The 19349-nt window shown below is 41.1% G+C and overlaps 1 pseudogene; it reads right to left on the bottom strand.

Moving 5' to 3' along the window:
* Window positions 1-256: 256 nt before the first annotated feature.
* LOC103272430 lies at window positions 257-18493 on the bottom strand (annotated as a pseudogene).
* Between the last annotated feature and the right edge of the window lie 856 nt (window positions 18494-19349).

Genomic DNA, 19349 nt, shown 5'->3' on the forward strand with positions numbered 1-19349 from the left:
GGGGTCTCCGGTTTATACAATGTTTAAAAAGATCCCAAAGTGATAGGATCATCTCAGCCTGTACTTTTTCTTTCCTTGTAGGGTGGGGGAAGAGGAAGCAGCACAGGTCAAGGGCAAGATAGTGGCTCTGACTGCCTAGGGAGGATCCAGAACCTCTTGTCTGAGCGTCCAGGACAGGTGGGAGCTGGTCAGACCTCACCCACCCCTGGGGTTCTGAGGCAGGCCCTCACCGGGGTGGTCTTCTGGGGTTTTCCCTTTAAAAGACCCTCACACTCTGTCCCTCTGGAAAAGCTCCCTCAGCAGCCACAGCCAGGAAAGAGGCTCTAGAGAGAGAGCCCAGAGCCTCTCCAAAGCGGATTTTCTGTCCTGCCTTCAGTTGGAAGTTGAAGTCTTTGGGGGCCTCAAAGCTGAGCGCAATGGGTGGAGCCCAGGTTGAACTCGCCCTGGTGTTCGCCCTTACGCATGGGGATGCCCTCCTTGTTGGCATGCGTCACGAAGCTGAAGTCATTGTAGGAGCCCTTGCTGTACCGCGGGCTGTTTGTGTGCCGGTCTTGGTCGAAGTAGATGCGAATGGAGCCCACGTTGGCGGACCCTACAGCTGTCAGTGAGAAGTGGTGTTTCCAGTCCCCGGTCAGGAACACCTGCTCATTGTGGCAGAAAAGCTCTTTAATCCAGCGAGCCATGCCGGGGTTCGCTGACATCAGGGAACCTGAGAAGTGCTGCCCGTGGGAAATGGTCCAGTCAGTGGGGGAGTGGAAGCAGCGGTAGTCCCCAGGGGCCAGGTAAATGACACAGTGGTAGAGTCTGTTCCCTTCCCCGGTGACCAGCTGGTTCTTGAAGGAGTCACATGAGGTGGCTGGTGGGAAGGGCTCGTCCTCTGCGCAGGTGCGGGGGCCCAGGAGTGACTCTAGGGAGTAGGTGACCCCCCCTTCCCCTGTTGCACCTCGCAGTTCTTTACTCGCCCAAAGTTGAGGATCTTCCCGTCCGATGGGCTGATCACACTGTGCAGGCCACAGAGAGGCCGGGCCACAGAGAGGCCGGGTTCAGCTTGCGCCCGAAGAACTCTCTGTGGTTATGGTAGTGGTACAGAACCTCCACGGCGGCCTCCATGCTCACCCCGACTGTCCAGATGCACGGGCTACAGATGGGGCTGCACAGCCAGTGCGGCAGCTCCGCCTGGTTGGGGCAGCCCCAGGCTGGTGACAGCAAACGAGATCGGCACCGACTCGTACAGGGCCACCCTGCTTACGGGCCTCCATCCCACCCGGCTGAGCGGTCTGAGGGCGCCAAAGGGCAGGAGGTAGTAGAGGACTGGCAAGGGCCAGGAGCGCGGTTTCAGGGTGGGTCTGGACGCGCGGCTCAGCTGCCCCAACTTCCACCTCTAGGCCTGCTGGGGGAAGTGCACCCTGATGCTGGCTCTCCTGGCTCTCCGACTCAGGGCGCTAAGCCCCCGACTGGATCCCTCCAGTCTTGGGGGCTGACCCCTGGGGCCCCTGCGCCCACCTCCACTTCGGGGCCACTGGATGTGAACTCACCTTCCGGAGCTTGTGGCAGGGCACAGAGGGGTTAGGACGCGGCCGGGGCATCTCTCCATTTCGCTGAGCTGAGCTCTGGTCCTCGCCTTGCGAACTGGCACATGGTGGGCAGGCGCAGGGAGAGCTCTCTGCTCACTGGCTCACTTGCCTTTGTTTTCCTCCCTCCTCCTTCCCCGGCACCCCAGGCTCTCCTGGGCTGTCACTGCTCCAGGGGCTCTGCCAGTCTTCCTACGCCGCTTGCTTTGGTCTCCGTGGCTCACAGGGCACAGGTTAGAGGGTCGGGGCTGCTCAGCTCTGCTCACTCACCCGCAGGTGGGTCGCGGCTCGATTTTGGGGGGGGGAGCGGAGGTTGGAATTTCACTCTGTCGCTGGGGATGGAGTGCAGTGACATGCTCAAGGCCACGAATAAGAATGAGACCACTTTTCTTTCATTTATGGTAAAACACTTAAACTTATCATTTGTTTTTTAAATTTAATTTAGTTTATTTTGACACAAATTTTGTCTTTATTTGTTTTGAGTTGGGGGTGTCTCACTTTGTCACCCAGGTTGAAGTGCAGTGGCATGATTATGGTTCACTGCAGTCTCTATCTTCTGGGCTCAGGTGATCCTTCCGCCTCAGCCTTCCAAGTAGCTGAAATGACGGGCACTTGCCATCACGCCCGGCTAATTTTTTTATTTATTGTAGAGATGAGGTCTTGCCTAGTTGCTCAGGCTAGTCTTTAAACCCTAGTCTTAAGTAGTCCTCTTGCCTCCACCTCCCAAAGTTCTGGGATTACAGGCAGGAGCCACCACCCCTGACAAGAATTAATATTTTTTTGATTGGCATATATTATGGCATATATGGAAGTAAAAAGTAAAAATAAACAGCAAAAAATACCTACAGCATTAAAGTGTGTGAAATTTGTTATTCAATCAGGTGAAAATATCATTACCATAAATTGCTAGTCATGAAAATATGCCAGTGAAATTAAGTCCAATATATAATATGGTAGCATTAAGAGTAGTAGCTACCAATTATTGGAACTTTTTATAAGCTAGGTTCTACCATGATAAATGCTTTGGATTTTTTTCAATTGTCATAGCAACTCTTATTAGGCTGATATTATTATGTCTGTTTTTTCAGGAACATGAAACTGAGATTCAGAAAGGTTAAATGAGGTCCGCAAATCAAACAACGAATAAGAGAGAGTGCCATATTTTGACTTCTAATCTAATTAACATAAAATAAGAAACAATGAGAGAATTCTAAGAAAATATAAGTGAAAATTGGTCTGCTTTGGTTATGAAAGTCATTTCAAGGCTAAAATCAAGGAAAGAAACTTTAAAGAAAAGATTGGTATTTTTAACATCTGTTTGTTAAAAAAAAAATTGTGGGGAGGCAGAGGCAGGAGAATTGCTTGATCCCAGCTTCAAGACCAGCCTAGGCAATATAGCAAGACCTCATCTCTACAAAAAAAAAAAAAAAAAAAATTGCCAGCTGTGGTAGCACATGCCTGTAGTCCCAGCTACTTTGGAGGCTGAGGCAGAAGGATCACCTGAGCCCAGGAGATAGAGACTGCAGTGAACCATGATCATGCCACTGCACTTCAACCTGGGTGACAGAGTGAGACCACCAACTCAAAACAAACAAAAACAAAATTTGTGTCAAAATAAACTAAATAAAAATTTAAAAACAAATGATAAGTTTAAGTGTTTTACCATAAATGAAAGAAAAGTGGTTGGTATTCTTAATACATATTTATTTTAATATTATTTATGTTTTATGTGATTAAATCTATGTCTTTAAAAAAATTATATTTGGGGCAACCCCCTCAGGTCCCCTCCCACTGTGGGAGCTTTTCTGTCTTCTCAATAAATTCTACTTTCAAAAAAAATTATCTTTGAAGCAAAACATTTTGTTTTCATGTTCTTACATTGAAATATTCAATGCACCTGGAGTGTGACGTATGGTGTAAGGTATGGATCTAGCCACTTGTCACAACATTGTTTATTAAATCTTTCAATTAAATCCATCCTTTCAATTTCCTTCTCATTTACTGAATTCTTATATACACCTGTGCCTATTTATGAACTTTCAATTTTATTCCATTGGTCTGTGCCAGCAAAGTACTGTTTTTATTGTTACAGTATATTTATTCTTTACAAAAGTTTTCTTGGCTAGTCTCTTGAATTTACTCATGAACTTCACATGAGTTTTACTGAGTTCTTTACTTCACCCCTAAAAGATACTTTACATCTAAAGTATGGTAAGAAGAGATTCATTTATATGGTAAGAAGAGAAGGGGGGACACGTCACTTCTTAATCTTTCCCTAGTGTGATGGTTATTAAGCTGTGTTTATTTGTGTCATATGTACAGAACTTAGAAAGATTGGTTTCAATATATATTTTGTCATCATCCATTATTTAATTTATTTTTATAGTAGTTAGAGAGCAAATTTTTTTGCCGACATTGTGATAGGAATAAATGTCTTCAAATTCAAAGACATTTCCCCATGGTGCTCACAAAAAGTTTGAGAGGTTGAAGATCTAAGCATGAATATAGAAATTTGATTTCTTTGGATGATACTAGTTGTGACACAGTCACTTTTGTGATAATAGGAATAAATGGCAGTATTTAGAATGTGAGGCATCCTATAATGTTCTTTCATTGAGAATGTCCTCTGATATTCTGTTGGCTGTAACTGTAAAGATCTTAAATTTGTGTGTTAAAGAAAGCATTGGTGAAAAAATTATCAGCTTAGTTAACAATCAAATAAATGCTAGTTTTCTACTAATGGCAAATAATTTTTGAAGTAGAAACGCCCACTGTGGGTAACGCTGCAGTAAAGCGGATGCTCTCATATTGCTGGTGACAACCACGGGCAACAAATATTGAAAGCCTTGGAGTTTTTTCATGTTATTTGTCCCAGAATTTTACTTCTTAGAATCTAACCAAAGGAGAAGGGTGGCAGTAGGACTACAGAATGGAACGCTATCTACACAGATGTTTGTGCTAATTAAAAACTAGAAATAACTCGCATGTCTACAGATACATCCTGCATTCCCTCCTCTGAGAATTCTTCCATGACACCCACAGTCTGCGTCAATGTGTGTGTTTTTATAGCGTTTGGCCTCTTTCTGCTACAGTAGTATAACCAAGAGTCAAAACATCTCTGGACTTCTGAGCAGTTTACTCACCTCACTGTGCCTTGGCTTCCTCATTCTGAGAAAAGAAGATAATAATAGTACCTGCCCTATCAGATAGCATAGTGCCTAGCAAATAGTAATTGCCCAACAAGTGATACTCATTACATTATTATAATTACAGCAAGGTGTCTGTTTGCTTGTATATATTTCTACATGAGATTGTGAGTATTCATTGGGAAGAAATTATTTCTTGTTTGGCATATAAAAACTCTTCAGTAAGTGATTTTTGAAGAAAAATATGGAAGGGTTCGGTTAAATAAGTTATGGTTCATGCAGTCAGTGAAAAAGTACTTAACTTGTTTTCTTTAATGATAATAATGAAGACTCTATAACAGCAGTCCCCAGCCTTGGTTGCACATCAGAATCACCTAGGCAGAGTAAAATACTGATGCCCAGAGATTCTAATTTTTAAAACAATTTTACACTTCTAGAAAAGTTGAAGTACAGTAGAGTAAACTTTTTAAATAAACATTTGAGAGTACATTTCCACCACAGTGTTCCACAACTCTGACTAAGATGATTGGACAGGTCCCGATTTCTTGGCCATGGTTAATGCAGGCCTCTGCACATACTGATACTCATAATTTATCTTTAGTTTTAGTTTCTATCTTGAAGGAAGAAGAGTTGTGAGTTTTGGTAGTACACTGTCAAAGAGGGAATAACTTGCACAAAGACAAGAGCAAAAAACTTTCTCTAGGAGATCTAAAAATAGTTCAGTAAGTCTGGGTCTTTGACCAGGAGGTGGGAAATCGCCAGAGATAAAGGTGGAAAAGTCATCAGGGGGCTTGTTCATCTAAACTATTAAGGCTTTATCCAGAGGGCTTTAGAGATCCAAATAAATGTTTTACATTAGGAGAGTATCACAGTTATATCACTGGCTGTAGTGTAAGGAACAGATCAAAGGGATCTAGGGTGGGCAGGTAGGGAATAGAGTATAGAGGAAGAAAGCCCAGGTAGAAGGTTACTAAGGTAATTTAGGAGAAAATTCTGGTTGCCTGAATAAATATGGCAAACGAGATAGCCAGAAGCAGTGAGCTTCAAGGCATAGGAGGGTAGGACTGACAGCCTCAGAGAATAATAGGATGCAAAGAATAGCCTATGGGAATGCATCAAGGTTAACATCTGTCCCCCAGCAAAGATGGTGGTACAAGGCTGCCATCTTTATCTACAATCTAAATCTGATACTACGATCTGAAAATTTCTGAAAACCAAAGTTAGTTCTTAAGTTTGATGGCAAAGCCTAACCTGTTCTTATATCAGGCTGTATGTCATTAAAAAACAGTCCGGGCTCGGTGCTTCAGCCTGTAATCCTTACACTTTGAGAAGCTGAGTCAAGTGGATTGCCTGAGCCCGCAGGTTCAAGACCAGCACTGGCAGCTTGGTGAGATGTCTCTACAATAAATAATTTTTTAAAAATTAGTCGGATGTGGTAGTGCCCACCTGTAGTTCCAGCTACTTGGAAGGCTGAAGTGGAAGGATCGCCGGAGCCTAGCAAGTCGACCCTGGGGTGGCCTTGAGTGTGCCTCTGCACTATAGCTTGGGCGGTGGAGTGAGACTCCAACTCAAAAAACAAACAAACAAACAACATTTTTTCAGTAGCTTGTAAAAGCACTTTATGTGTATCATTTTTACTTAACCCACTTAGTGTGACTATTCACACTGCTGCAGAAATATTAATGTATTAGGTGAAGAGTGACTTCCTAGACCCCTCAGAGTGTTATATATGCTCTTATATTAGTATGCATTCCCCTATCACAGTTGTAAATTCCAAAATATCTAGCACCAGGAGGTGTAAATAAGGGATAGTGTAGAAGTTTCAAACAGCCGGGGGGCAGAAAGTGCTGATCACAGAATATAGATGTATGGATAGTATTTAGAATTCAATTGATTTGGAAGATTGCATGTATCATGGCTTTATTAGTTTTCTAATGAGCAGTTGGACTGGCCCAGTGCAAGGTTTGTACAGGTGAGTGCAATGAGGAAAGAGAATTGAGTGACTGAAGTTATAAACAAGGAAAGATGTAATGGCAGAAGGCACTGGAAGAAAGTAGAGGGACGAGGCCCTGAATGCTTTCTAAGGTCTAGACAGAGGTCCCTGGAATAACAGAGGGAAGGAGCTGAGCTCAGGCCAGACTTACATAAACTTAAAATTTCAGCTGGGCTCGGTGGCTCAGCCTATAATCCCGCGCCTTTGGGAGGCTGAGGTGAGTGGATTGCATGAGCCTGAGGGTTCGAGACCTGCCTGGGCAGTGAGACCTCATCTCTACAATAAATCAAAAAATCAGCCGGGCGTGGTAGTGCATGCCTGTAATTCCGGCTACTTGGAAGGCTGAGGTGGAAGGATCGCCGGAGCCCAGTAGATCGAGGCTGCAGTGGCCGGGAGCAGCCGCTGCACTCCAGTCTGGGCGACAGAGTGAGACTCCAATTCAAAAAAAAAAAAATTTTAGAGGTGGACTTCTTATGGTGATGGTAAGGTTCAAGGTGTGGCCATGGGAGAGAGAGTCAGGGTAGAGTGGAGATCAATGTCAGTCACTGGAGATCTGGAGGCCCAGGACCTGAGGGACGCTTTAGTGTTGAGTGGCATTGAAGATCCTGGCTGGGAGGCAGGGTGGAGACTTTGGTGGTCCAAAGTCTAGAAGTGAACCACAGGTGTGATGGCAAGAGGCAGAAAAGAGGATCTAGCCAGATGGCATACACCTCAAAGAAGCAGAAGAGAGGATCTAGCCAGAGGGCATATGCCTCAAAGAGTCAAGGCTCATGCATGAGGATGAGGAGGTCCTGAAGTAGCACTGGGGACAGAGCTGGAACTACTTCTGCCCTCCTGGACAGAGACATCAATAAATGGATGCCCTTGGGGGATGTCTGCTTCCTTTTAGGCTAGGAGGCCTAGTGAAGAGGTTCAAGTTTCAAGGGAATTGACACCAGTACTGAGGTTCCAGAGGAAGCAGGAGGTAAATGGTGACCCAAAGGCACATGAAAATGGCCTCCATTTTGGTGAGTGGGGTAAATAATTAATTTTCTGGTCACTAGTCATAGAGACCCTCAAAATATCTTCAAAAATAGCAACTTTTGCTTTTCTGCCCTGTACTTTGAAATTGGAAGATAAACAAGTGGGGTTGGCCTGGCAGCTCCATCATACCATCAACAGCCCAGAGTCCTTCATGTTCCTCTCGTTCATCCTTAGCATGTGCTTTTGCCATGTCACCACAAGTGGTTGTCAGACCCCAGTTATCACTCCTGTGTTCCAGGCATGAAGAAAGGGAAGAGAAAGGGCCAAAGGTGAAGAATGGACACTGAGTCAACAGGCCTCTCCCCACTCACCTTAATTCAGAAACCCCACCCAGCAGCTTCTGGTGATGATTTTTTTGTTGGACTTAGTCCCATGGCCACCTCCTTAGAAAGGAAGTGGTTAAATGTGGTTCTTTTAGCTGGGAACATTGCTCCTTCTAGCAAAAATCAACATCTAGCTAGAAGGAAGAAAGGGAGAATGAGTATTGGGTAGATTAAAAAAAAAAAAAATGCAGTATCTTCCACAAGTGGTCAACAAGGGATGTTTAACAAGTAAACAGGTTTCCAATATAATTGGCTCCAGCTGACCCCTAGTGCAGTGGCTCTCAGGTGTCTTTCCCTACCCAGGAGCATCTGTATTACCTGAGAACTGGGGGAGAAGTGAAATTCTCAGGCCCCACTCAAAGCCAGCTGACTCAGAAACTCTGGAGGTTGGTCCCAAGAACCTGTGCTTTCACAAACCCTCCAGTTGTTTCCAATGCTCATGAGACTTGAGGACTACTGTCCTAGTGCGATGTTTTGCTGTCAGTGGCATGCATCAGAATCACTTGTGAAGTTTCTTAAAACTACATAAGCCTGGAGCCTTTACTTACAGAAGATTCTGGTTAAGTAGGTCTGGGATGGGCTTCCTGTGACTGTACAGTGGTTCCTTTCTGGCCCACAGTTTTACTTTCTACAGTTTCAGTTACCTGTGGTCAGCTGCAGTCTGAAAATATTAAATGGAAAATTCCAGAAGTAAACAATTCATAAGGCTTAAATTGTGTGCCATTCTGAATAGGTGATGAACTACACAGTATATTGTCCTATTTTATTATTAGTTATGGTTAATCTCTTACTATGCCTAATTTATAAATTAAACTTTATCACAAGTATGTATATATAGGGTTTGGTACTCTCCGTGGTTTCAGACATCCACTGGGGGTCTTGGAATGTATCTCTCCGCTGCTTATCTTGAGGGACTATTGTACTTTTTTATGTTGCAGGCGATTCTAATGTAGCTAATCATCAAACTGCATTTAAAAACCACTGCTCCAGTGAGTGGTGGCCCATCAGACTTTACAGAAGTTGGCCTTGGTTCTGCTTCTGAAGAAAAGCTAGACCACATGAGCAGGCCAGCAAAGGGATTATTTTGCTCTTAGGACTCACTGAGTGTTGGAAACAGCAGCTGCTTCTTAAATTTGAAGGGATCTGCAGCCTCTAGATGGATTCAACTGCCAAGGGTTGTTACATTTTTAAGGGGGCCTCAGTCTCTGAATGGGGGAGTTTTTGGCTTCTCTGGAAGGAGCCCGCCATGACCTGATTGACTACTCAGGTTTTTTGGGGGAAGTCTGTATGCAGAGGCTGCCGTATTGTCCTCCCAGGCAGTGCCTAGGGCCTGTGTGGTGCGTGCATGGTATATGTGCACTATATGCTTACTAAGGCTGAAAGGACAGAGGCTGGGTCTCTCACTCAGGTTTCAAATCTACATGCCCCATTTTGCACAGTCACATGGCTCACAAGTGTGTGGGGACCAAACCTTGTCTTTCTCCCAGCTGGTTGTCTAAGAGCCTGGAGGACTGGGCCTGTCATAGATGTTGGTATCTTTGGCCCCTTATAACACATTGCAGGCTTTTAGTCAGTATCTGCTGAGTAAATGCATAAGGGAGTATATCACGAGGGGGACAGTTCACCTCCACCCCCTCTTTTTATGTGGTTGACATGTCACATTGCCCCCATGGAGGACCAGCCCCCCTTTCAAGTGTCACATCTCACTGTTCCCTCCACCTATCAGTCACCAGAAAAGTCTACTCAGCACTGAAAGTATGTACATTTACTATGTATCAGTTTTTAAAACATCCACTACTGCCAGATATTTTTTTCATAGCTGTTTACTCCAGAAAAATCTGAAACGTGCATCTGGAAAGCTGATGGTTTGCAAAGATTTTTTTTTCTTCCTCCTAATAATTGATATTTCAAAAGTGTCTACATTAACCCTAAAAGCAACCTGAAAATATGAGAGGCTTTAGGCTAGCAATTTGTAATTCTTTGTGGTCCAGTTAATATGAGATAGACCCCCAAACAACCAGAATTATCTTTAGGAGGGCAGGCCCCTTGTAGTGCAAGCTTTCCCCACTAGATAAGTGTTGTAGGAACCCATTGGCATCAGTGTACCAACTAGCGTTGTTGAGAGGGTGATTTACAAGCACACCTGCCCACACCATGCTGAGTCTTCAGCAGTTTTTGATCAAAAACAGCATGCTCCCCTCCCCACTCCACGCACCTCACCTCACTTCACCCTCCCTAATCACCAGATCTTGCCCTAAGCAAATTTGTTTCCCTGATAAAAAAAAATTCTCAAAAAGCATTTTTTTGCCAATGTGGAAGAAGTGAAACAAGCAAACAAACAAAAGAACAGCAGAAGCATTAAAAGGCATCAAAACTGATGAGTTCAAATGGAGAGTACTTGGAAGGTGACCGAAGTTTGAATATGTAAGAATAAATACACAATTTTTAATAAATAAATTCTGGGGTTTGGGGGATTCCCCCCTCATATTTCATCAGCATCAGTTATTTTCTCAGATAAAGGAATCTTGGGCTAAGGAGCAATTTTCATGTTCCTGCCTATATTCTGTCATAAGAGGAGCTCATGTTCCTTGCTAGATTACTTCTACCCTAGGTAGCATCGCAGTAATATATCTCTAATGTTTCTTTCATTTAGCGTAGGTAGGAGTTTGATGTTTTTATTCATGACTAATGGATCTCTAGTAATAAAATCTTAGACTAATTTATCCTAAATAACCATAATACCTGGAACTTTGTATAGATATTAATACTGTAATATTTTAGCAGTCATTACAATGACTGAAACCACATTCCACAAGGGAGTTACAGGACCACAGATGTTTCAGTTTCTCAACTACAGCCTGGCTCCAGTTTTCTTTAGATAGGTTTTCTTCTCAGTTTGAAAAGTAACACACCTAATGGCTTAAGGACTGTATAATGATTTATCCCATTTTATACAGGCACTTATAAAATCATTCATGGAAGACTCTAGAAAAGAAATTTAGATTAATTCCTTTAGAAAATTGGTCAGTTAATAACTATGGAAAATCCATGTAAAATAGATGCAGAATCATTAAACTAGAAGTGACCTTACAGGGCATTTAAGACTCTCCGGGCATTTTGTCTCACATTTTCTCATCCTTCCTACTTATTCCTAGGCTGTGATTCTCCAACTTTAGCAGCTGTGGAATCCCCTGGAGGGCTTTTTAAAAACACGAATTACTGGGCTCTACTCCAGAGTTTCTGATTTAGTAGATCTGAGATGGGGCCTAAGAATTTGCATTTTAACAAGTCCCCGGGTAGCACTGATGCTATTGATCCAGAGTACCCCACTTGAAGAACCCCCGCCCTAAGCCAGAAGACACTGCGTACACTCACACTATTATATCACGCTCTTCCCTTGATTAATGCTTGTCAGAGTTGGGATTTCACAGACCTACAACATTTCCAAAACCAAACTAAGTAAATAATAACCAGACCTACACTGGGGATAGACATAATGATAAACTTTTCAAAGTTTACCAAATGAGGATATTTTTAAAAACTGTTTCTCATCGCCATCATTTTGTTTAAAAAAAAATTAATCACCAATAGCACTTAACCCTAGGATAATGGACTGTCTCTTCAACTGAGTAAACTTGGCTTTACCTGAAGCGCCCTTTATCACTATGACCTCCAAAGGCATGGTTGTGGGAGCAAATTGCTGCAAATGCAGGCAAAATAGAGTTGCATTTTCTATAGACCATTTTAAAACAATAATCCCCTAAAAGTGTGTCTGCTTTTTATTATCACCATGTAGAGGTAGTTCCAAACAGTCAGTGAGGAAATACTGTCTCTTCCCCAAGCTGGACTACTACTGCCAACCCTTGGTTCATCACTGCTTTATTGCCCTGATTTTTCCCGTTTTGCCAGAAGGTTGTGAAATACCATCATCCTAGACCATCCCCATTTATAGAACAGTGGTCGGAAGCCATCGGGCTAAGTGGCACGTGATTTTGGGATTCTTAATTTTATTCAAACTTTAGATAGAATATATCATGTTACATAGGTCAAAGAGGACTGTAAGCTAGTTGAGTCCTGAGAGTGGTGATTTTATCTGTTAAAGGAAATTGTAAAAATTTTCAAACATATATTTAAAAAATAAAGAACAATATTCTAATTACTTGAAGAGGTAGAGTTTTATTAACACTTATACTACCTAGACTCAAATATGATATCATAGGTATACTTATTTAATTATCACCAAGTGACAAATAAAGGTAGAATATTCTAATTTTCTTTCTTTTTTTTTAAGTCAGAATCTCATTGTCACCCAGGCTGGAGTGCAGTGGCAACCTCACAGCCACCACAGCTTTGACCTGATGGGCTCAGGTGATCCTTCCGCCTCAGCCTTCCAAGTAGTTGGAACTATAGGCGTGCACTACCACACCTGGCTTATTTTTTGATTTATTGTAGAGACGAGGTCTCACCAAGTTGCCCAGGCTGGTCTTGAACCCCTGAACTCAGGCAATCCTCTCACCTTGGCCTCCCAAAGTGCTGGGATTACAGGCTGAGCCACCATGCCCAGCCCCTAATTTTCAAATTCAAAGTAAAAACCCAGATTTCTTTTATAATATTGAGTCCTTCAACATGATATGAAGAATTAAAAATTTAATTGTATCTCCTTAATCCGTGATTATTATTTAAATTAACTTAAATTTCATTCATGCATTGATAAAAATGTGCAATTTCATTCGGTGCTGTTTTGAGGATACAATCGTTATAAAATCCCAGCCTTTAATGAATTGAGAGTTTAGGTGAAAAACAAGATAAATACACATGTAAATTCAAATCATAACATAATATTAAACACCAGTATAAGAGAATGTTGCCAGACATTGAGTGTATAATGAAGTGTCAGAAACAGAGACTAATTATGAGAGTTTAATGACTGTGGCAGAAGGGATCAGGGAAATTTCATTCATGAAATGGCACTTGAGAAGGCCTAGAAGAATAAGGTAGGTTTTTGTATACAAAGAAGAAGAGAGTATGACAGGCTAGTTTTAGGAGCCATTGAGTTACCTAAATCTGGTTGAAGTGGAGCATTCCATTAGTAGGGTATGGGAGATAAATCTGGAAATAGAGCTAGTTTATGGAGTCCTTGGAAGGCTTCTTTTTTGGTGGCAATAATGAACAGTGGGATGATGGTGGTATAAATAATAATTGTAGTTTACTAAGAAATATTGCTAAATTGTTTGCCTGCATCACCTAAAAACTCTGTTGAGTTGTTTCTACTCTCTCCCTTTTATAATAAGGAGAGTGAGATTCCTAATAGTGAAATGCCTTGACCAGAATCACATTGGTAGGTGACAGAGGGTGAAATTCAGACCCAATGCTGTGTGAGTCCAAAAACCTTTCATCCTGCAAACTAGGTCAGGGATGACAAAAATGTCTCAGCTGATTTATTGATGAGATTCTAAGACCACAACCAAACAGAAAAAAACTCACCATGATGAGTTACTGACATCTGTTGTAAATAAGGTATGAGCATTTCTTGGTATGTATGACATACAGGGGCTACTTAGGCTCTTGAAAACTGGAAGCCAGCAGAGCTTTGTGAATGGGACAATGGCCAGAAAAAGTGAAGTTTCCAAAACTATAACCGAGCAGTAAAGTTTAAGATGAGTAGATGATAGAAGTGGAAGCATATGCTTGAATCACCCAGTAAATCTTCAGGCCCTGGTGGCTTAAAATGAGACCATTTAGAAATATTCCTCTACTTCAAGTGATGTTTCTACTATAAAGGTACAATTCTTTGAATAAGTTCATCTCCTCCTCTCACCTTTGTGTTCCCTGAGAACAGTGCCCTAGTATTTTTTTGTTCCTCACTCAGTCCCCCAGTGGCCAGGCACTCAATACATTGTTCTTAAATCCAGAAACAATGAAAGCATGAGAACAGTTGCAAGCACTCACTTTGTGCCAGGACGAGGTTAATCGCTTTCAGTACAACAAATGTATCTAGAGTCAGACTAACTGGGTTAGAATTCCAGCTCTGCCACTGTTCAAGCCAATTAGTTAAACTCTCGAGCCTCAATTCCCTCATCTTTAGATGGGGATAATAATAGTACTTATCTCAGAAGGTGGTGGCAAAAAATTAATTAGTTCATATGTGTACATCAATAACAGGAAGTGTTTACTTAAATAGTGGTTATTATTATTGTCATAAAGTTTACCATCATGTACCTTATTGGGCCATTGAAAAATAAATATAGTAGGGTCAAATGAAAGACTATACCCTCCATGGTGTGTCTGTTTTGTGTCAGACTTGTTAGACTCTAAAAAATGATGTCCCAGCTAAGTTCAACTCTAAGTGTAAGTTAACTGTCAGAAGCTACCTAATTCTCTTTTCACCAAATACAAAGCCAATACAGATCTGGTTTTAAATAATGTGTTTTTAAAAAATAAATATAAGAGACTTTTATTCTTTTTAGTGTAATCTTTTATGCTTGAAGAACAGACCATACTCCCTTGCAAGCAAGTCAGCGGTCAGCACCAGGCTAGCCTGGGTGCCACAGCAAGCTCAACTTGCTCCTCGGTCTTCCCCTTTTTCAACCTTTCTTCTCATCATACAGACTCTGCAGTCTGTCACCTAGCAGTAGAATTAAACTCATAGATGATTCCCTTTTTTAGCTAATATTTGCAAAATCTAGCTGAGCTAATAAGAAGGAGATGAGAATACGTGTTTTATCTAGAGAAGCACAACATCCCTCTGCTTATTCTTGATGAAAAACAAAATCAAAGTGTTGTTCCATCCCCACCGAGTAATGCTGTGCTTTTCTCTATTTTATAGGCCTTTACTATGGTCGTCCTCAGTAATGCTAACCTGTGATTTAAATGAATATGACCAAGTCTTGAACTTTTACCATAATGGGAAAATTAAGGGGTTAGTAAGGGTCCTTGAAATCCAGAGTGATACCAGCAAGTATTTGTTCATTAATTGAGACCTACTCACCAAAATACATCTTTTCTTTTTGATAACAAGTATCCAGATAGACTAGTTTGCTGGTAGACTCTTAAATTTGTTTTTCTTAGTTATCTTCTTATAGCACACAAAAATATTTGTTGTGAGCTTAAAATAAATATTTTACAAGTGAATGAAGGTGATTAAGAATCATGAAGGAACCCAAAGTCTTAAATTAGAAAGCACTTAAAAGACTGACTCACACAATGAGATAAGAATACTTTACAGTAATCTCTCTTACCCACGGTTTTGCTTTCCATGGTTTCAGTTACTGGCAGTCAACTACAATTCAAAAATATTAAATGTAAAACTTCAGAAATAAACAATGTCTAAGTTTTAAATTGCATACCGTTCTGAGTATGAGTAGCATGATGAAATGTCATGCCATTCTGTTTTTTTTTCCTTCTAAATACCATAATAACATTTTCAGAGAGATATACATTCACAGTATAACTTATTACAGTTTATTATTATAACTCTTCTCTTTAATTATCAGTTATTGCTATTGATCTCATAACTGTTCCTAGTTTATATATTATACTTTATCATAGATATGTATATATGTGAAAAAACATAGTATATACAGGGCTTGGTACTTTCCATGGCTTCAGGTACCCATAGGGGGTCTTGGAATGTATCCCCTGTGGATAAGGGGGAATTACTATAATAGCCAAATATAATCTTCTAGCAATAGACAGACATGTCTAACTTAAACTCTGTAAATTCAATATTATTTAAAACTAGCAAGTAAATGTGCTCCTATTTCTAATAATCCTGAAGCTGGAAGAACTTCCAGAAGAGCCTAGGTATAAGGTCTGTTGTGTGTATGACCATCCTGTAAAAAGAGAACACTGAGAAAGGTATCAAGCACAGCACTTGTATGGGTACGTGGCTTCAATCAAGCTATTAAGTGAGAGAGACAAACTACCCTTTTAAGCTGAGATTTCTTTGCCGCTTCCCCTAACGCAGTTGTTATTGCATTCACAGTACTAACCACCATGGCTGCCTGGTCCCTTCATTCTCCTGGCTCTGAACGAGTAAGGAGGGAGGTGAAACCAATCTGCTCGTTGCAGCTTGCTCTCTGCAGTTTGACCCTGAACTTTTGATCTTGATCTGCTCACTGATTTGTTTTTTAGCTAGTGACTAAGCATTTTCAAAGATAATAAGTAACTCTCATGAGTGACTGATTAGATTCTAAGAGAGAATTTAGAAGGGAACCTAAAACACTATTGACCTAATCAAATTCATCCTCTTTTTCATCCATAAAATATTGCTGCTACTCCCACTTTGGTTTCAGAGTAAAAATTGTAAATCTTGTGATGTCCTTTGTCCTTTAGACAGTTATGGGCATTTCTGTTTTAACAAGAGAAAACAGAGGAATAGGGTAACCAAAGGAAAATATAGACCCAGTGTTTCAAGAACAAATGTATTGAGAAGGTTTTGTGGGTTGTGTAAAGTTTTTAAAGAAACTGTAAGAACTTTGGTCTTCTAATGTCAGATACCCCCATTACCATGGAGATGCTGATATTATGTGAGCAATCTTCTGTGCGATAATTGTGAAAGAAATCACGACTGCTGTATCCTGCTCTTCATTAGCACAAAGGTAGCAACTAGATGACATCTTGAAAGTATCTTATCTATAGCAATGTCATACTCTCTTTTCCTAAGTGTAGATAGAATTCTACTATAGTCACTACTTTAAATCTCATATTGGACAAATATTTACTTGACATACTTAGGAACTTGATACTATCATGTTTCTGACTAAGTTAGCTCTGCTATGAGATGTATTTGTATCCACTCCTTCATATCATTTCCTTGCTGATTTTGTACTTTTATGTATATAGTAGCAATATTAACTAGTCTGTGGGGAGTCCTTACTGTATACCAAGCATTGTTCTATGTTTTGTATGCATTAACTTATGTAACTCTTATAAGAACCCAATGAAGTGAATATGATTATTCCATTTGCAGGTTAATAACTGAAGCACAGAGGAGTTTAGCAACTTTTCCAAAGTCATACAACTAGAACACAGCAGAACACAGGCTTATACCCAGGCAGTCTGGGTCCAGAATGCACACACTCTGATCTCGCTGCCGTTTTGTATAATCTTAAGTGTGATGAATATTACTTCTCTAGAGTTCGTGATAGAATGGAGAGCAAGGGGAGAAAGATTATGTGGGGAACATATTACAGGACATTGAGCCAGACTATTTTGCCTCCCTCAACAATAATTAGAATTTGTATTTACTTTTGTTTTATCCTTATTAACTTATATTTTATTTATAAATGTATCCCTCTCAGTTTTAGATTAAAGATATAAAATTATTTATTCCTCAAAAAAATTCTCGACCATCAGGCTGCTACATTGTCAGCAGCAGGAAACCTTCGAACTCAATGAGAATGGGGAAGGTTGGGCCGGGAATCCCAAAGGACTGTTCTGATTTCACTGAGTTTATTGTACTTACCCATAACAGGGGCACAGTCAAATATTTGTTGATTAACTGAGTATATAGTTCTCATCTCCCATTTTAATGTTAATGTGTCATGTGACTTAGGATGCTTTCTCCTCTTTGTCACCAGTGTTTCTATACATACTCTGTTAAAGAATTTGGCATATTGTAAAATAATTCTTCGTTTCTATGTTCTCCCTTTAGTGTGAGCTCCTTGAGGGAGGGGGCCATGTCTTACCTTTGTAGCCCAAGAATGTAGCACTGGTTGTCAGTAACCTAACTGATTACCGACAAATGGTTACAGAAGGAAAGGAAGAAGTGAGGCAGACAGGCACAGAGCAGGTATCCCTGTGTATCTATTCTACATTTAGTGAGAAGTCATGGTTTTAATTAGTTGAGACTTGTGATAGATATTTAAAGATGGTATTTTTTGCACCTGATACTGTTTCTACAGCTTAGCCCCTGGGAAGAGGCCACTGAGAATCCAACCGTGTGTTCATTCTGGTCGTCCCCGAGGAAAACCACCTGATTTTATTGCATGATTGTGACGTACTCCAAAGGGCTTTGACTGTACTCTTAATGTGTTTATCTGTAATTTTGTAAACACATTCCTTTCTGCTTAATTTATGCAGAATGCCTGTATAGACAGCCCCAGATCCCTGCAGCATCCAAACCTCTGTCTCATGTAGAGATAGAGACTAGGATGTCAGCCTTGGAAATGATGGCTGATTCTTTGAAAAATGGCAAATTTGTTATCTGAGGCAAATGTGCAGTAATATTAAATCGCCTCCTGCTCCCCTCTGCTCCCAACCTGCCTGGCTCTCCTATCCTACCACATTATCCACATCCCTCATGTTACACAGTGTGTACTCGCAGTTGTGCTGGACACTGATTTTGTTTTTAGGGGTTTTAAACATTTCGTTTTCCTCTATGGTTCTGTCTTTTGTTGTTAAAGTCAGGTCAACATACATGACAAATTCTGTCATTGTTGTAGGCACAGTCCTGCTTGCTAGTCCCACCACCCATCCCTCTGCCTACAGAGCGACCTACTCCAGCAGTGATGTCTCTCCTTCCCACAGTGGGCTGTGCAGGAGCAGGACTGGAATGAGGCTGCATGTGGGTTCTCAGTGGGTAGTTTAAAAAATTATTCTTCCATGGAAGCTTCTGAAAGTGCTTCCACCCTGCCTCCACCCCATCTCCCGCTGTGCTGTTATAACTGACCTTATGACAACAAATGAATCTGGCAGAAGAGGGAAGAAACAGAAATGTGTGAATTGGCCATCTCCTTGGATTCTACCCAACACAAAGTCCATTATGCTGATAGTCTGTTGTGTGATGAATGGTAATCCTTCTCATGGTAAGCACTGATCCCTTTTGCCATCAGCCTGAGAACTACAAATAGTTTAATCTCCAGGTAAATGAATAACAACTACAGGCTTTAAACAGCAGAAAGAATTTCTTTGCTTGAATATCAGTATCCATATCTCTCTGTGCAAAGTTCTCCCCTGCTTGTTACACATTAACTTTTTGGTTATTCTACAATCACCATCTGAGAGCTAAAACCTGCCGCTTACTATTCATAAGGCAAAGAGAACTGTAAGTCATTATACAACAGGAACACACAGCAGAGCACAGAAACTTTCCATTAGGTCATTGTAATGGTACATGTTCTGAGTATTGCCTTCAGATTGCTTGAATAAAGAGTTCGTTGTTCTCGTGTGCTTACATGATGCTTTCCTGTAATAGAAATCCGTATTGACATTGATTTCTTAGGCTTAGATATTTTGTTTAGTCACTTCACTAGGGGTAAAAAACAACTTTATTGTGTGTTCTGCTGTGGAT

The sequence above is a fragment of the Carlito syrichta genome, unplaced genomic scaffold (genome assembly GCF_000164805.1).
Source record: "Carlito syrichta isolate Samal-C Ts95f unplaced genomic scaffold, Tarsius_syrichta-2.0.1 Scaffold312556, whole genome shotgun sequence".
Taxonomy (NCBI): domain Eukaryota; kingdom Metazoa; phylum Chordata; class Mammalia; order Primates; family Tarsiidae; genus Carlito; species Carlito syrichta.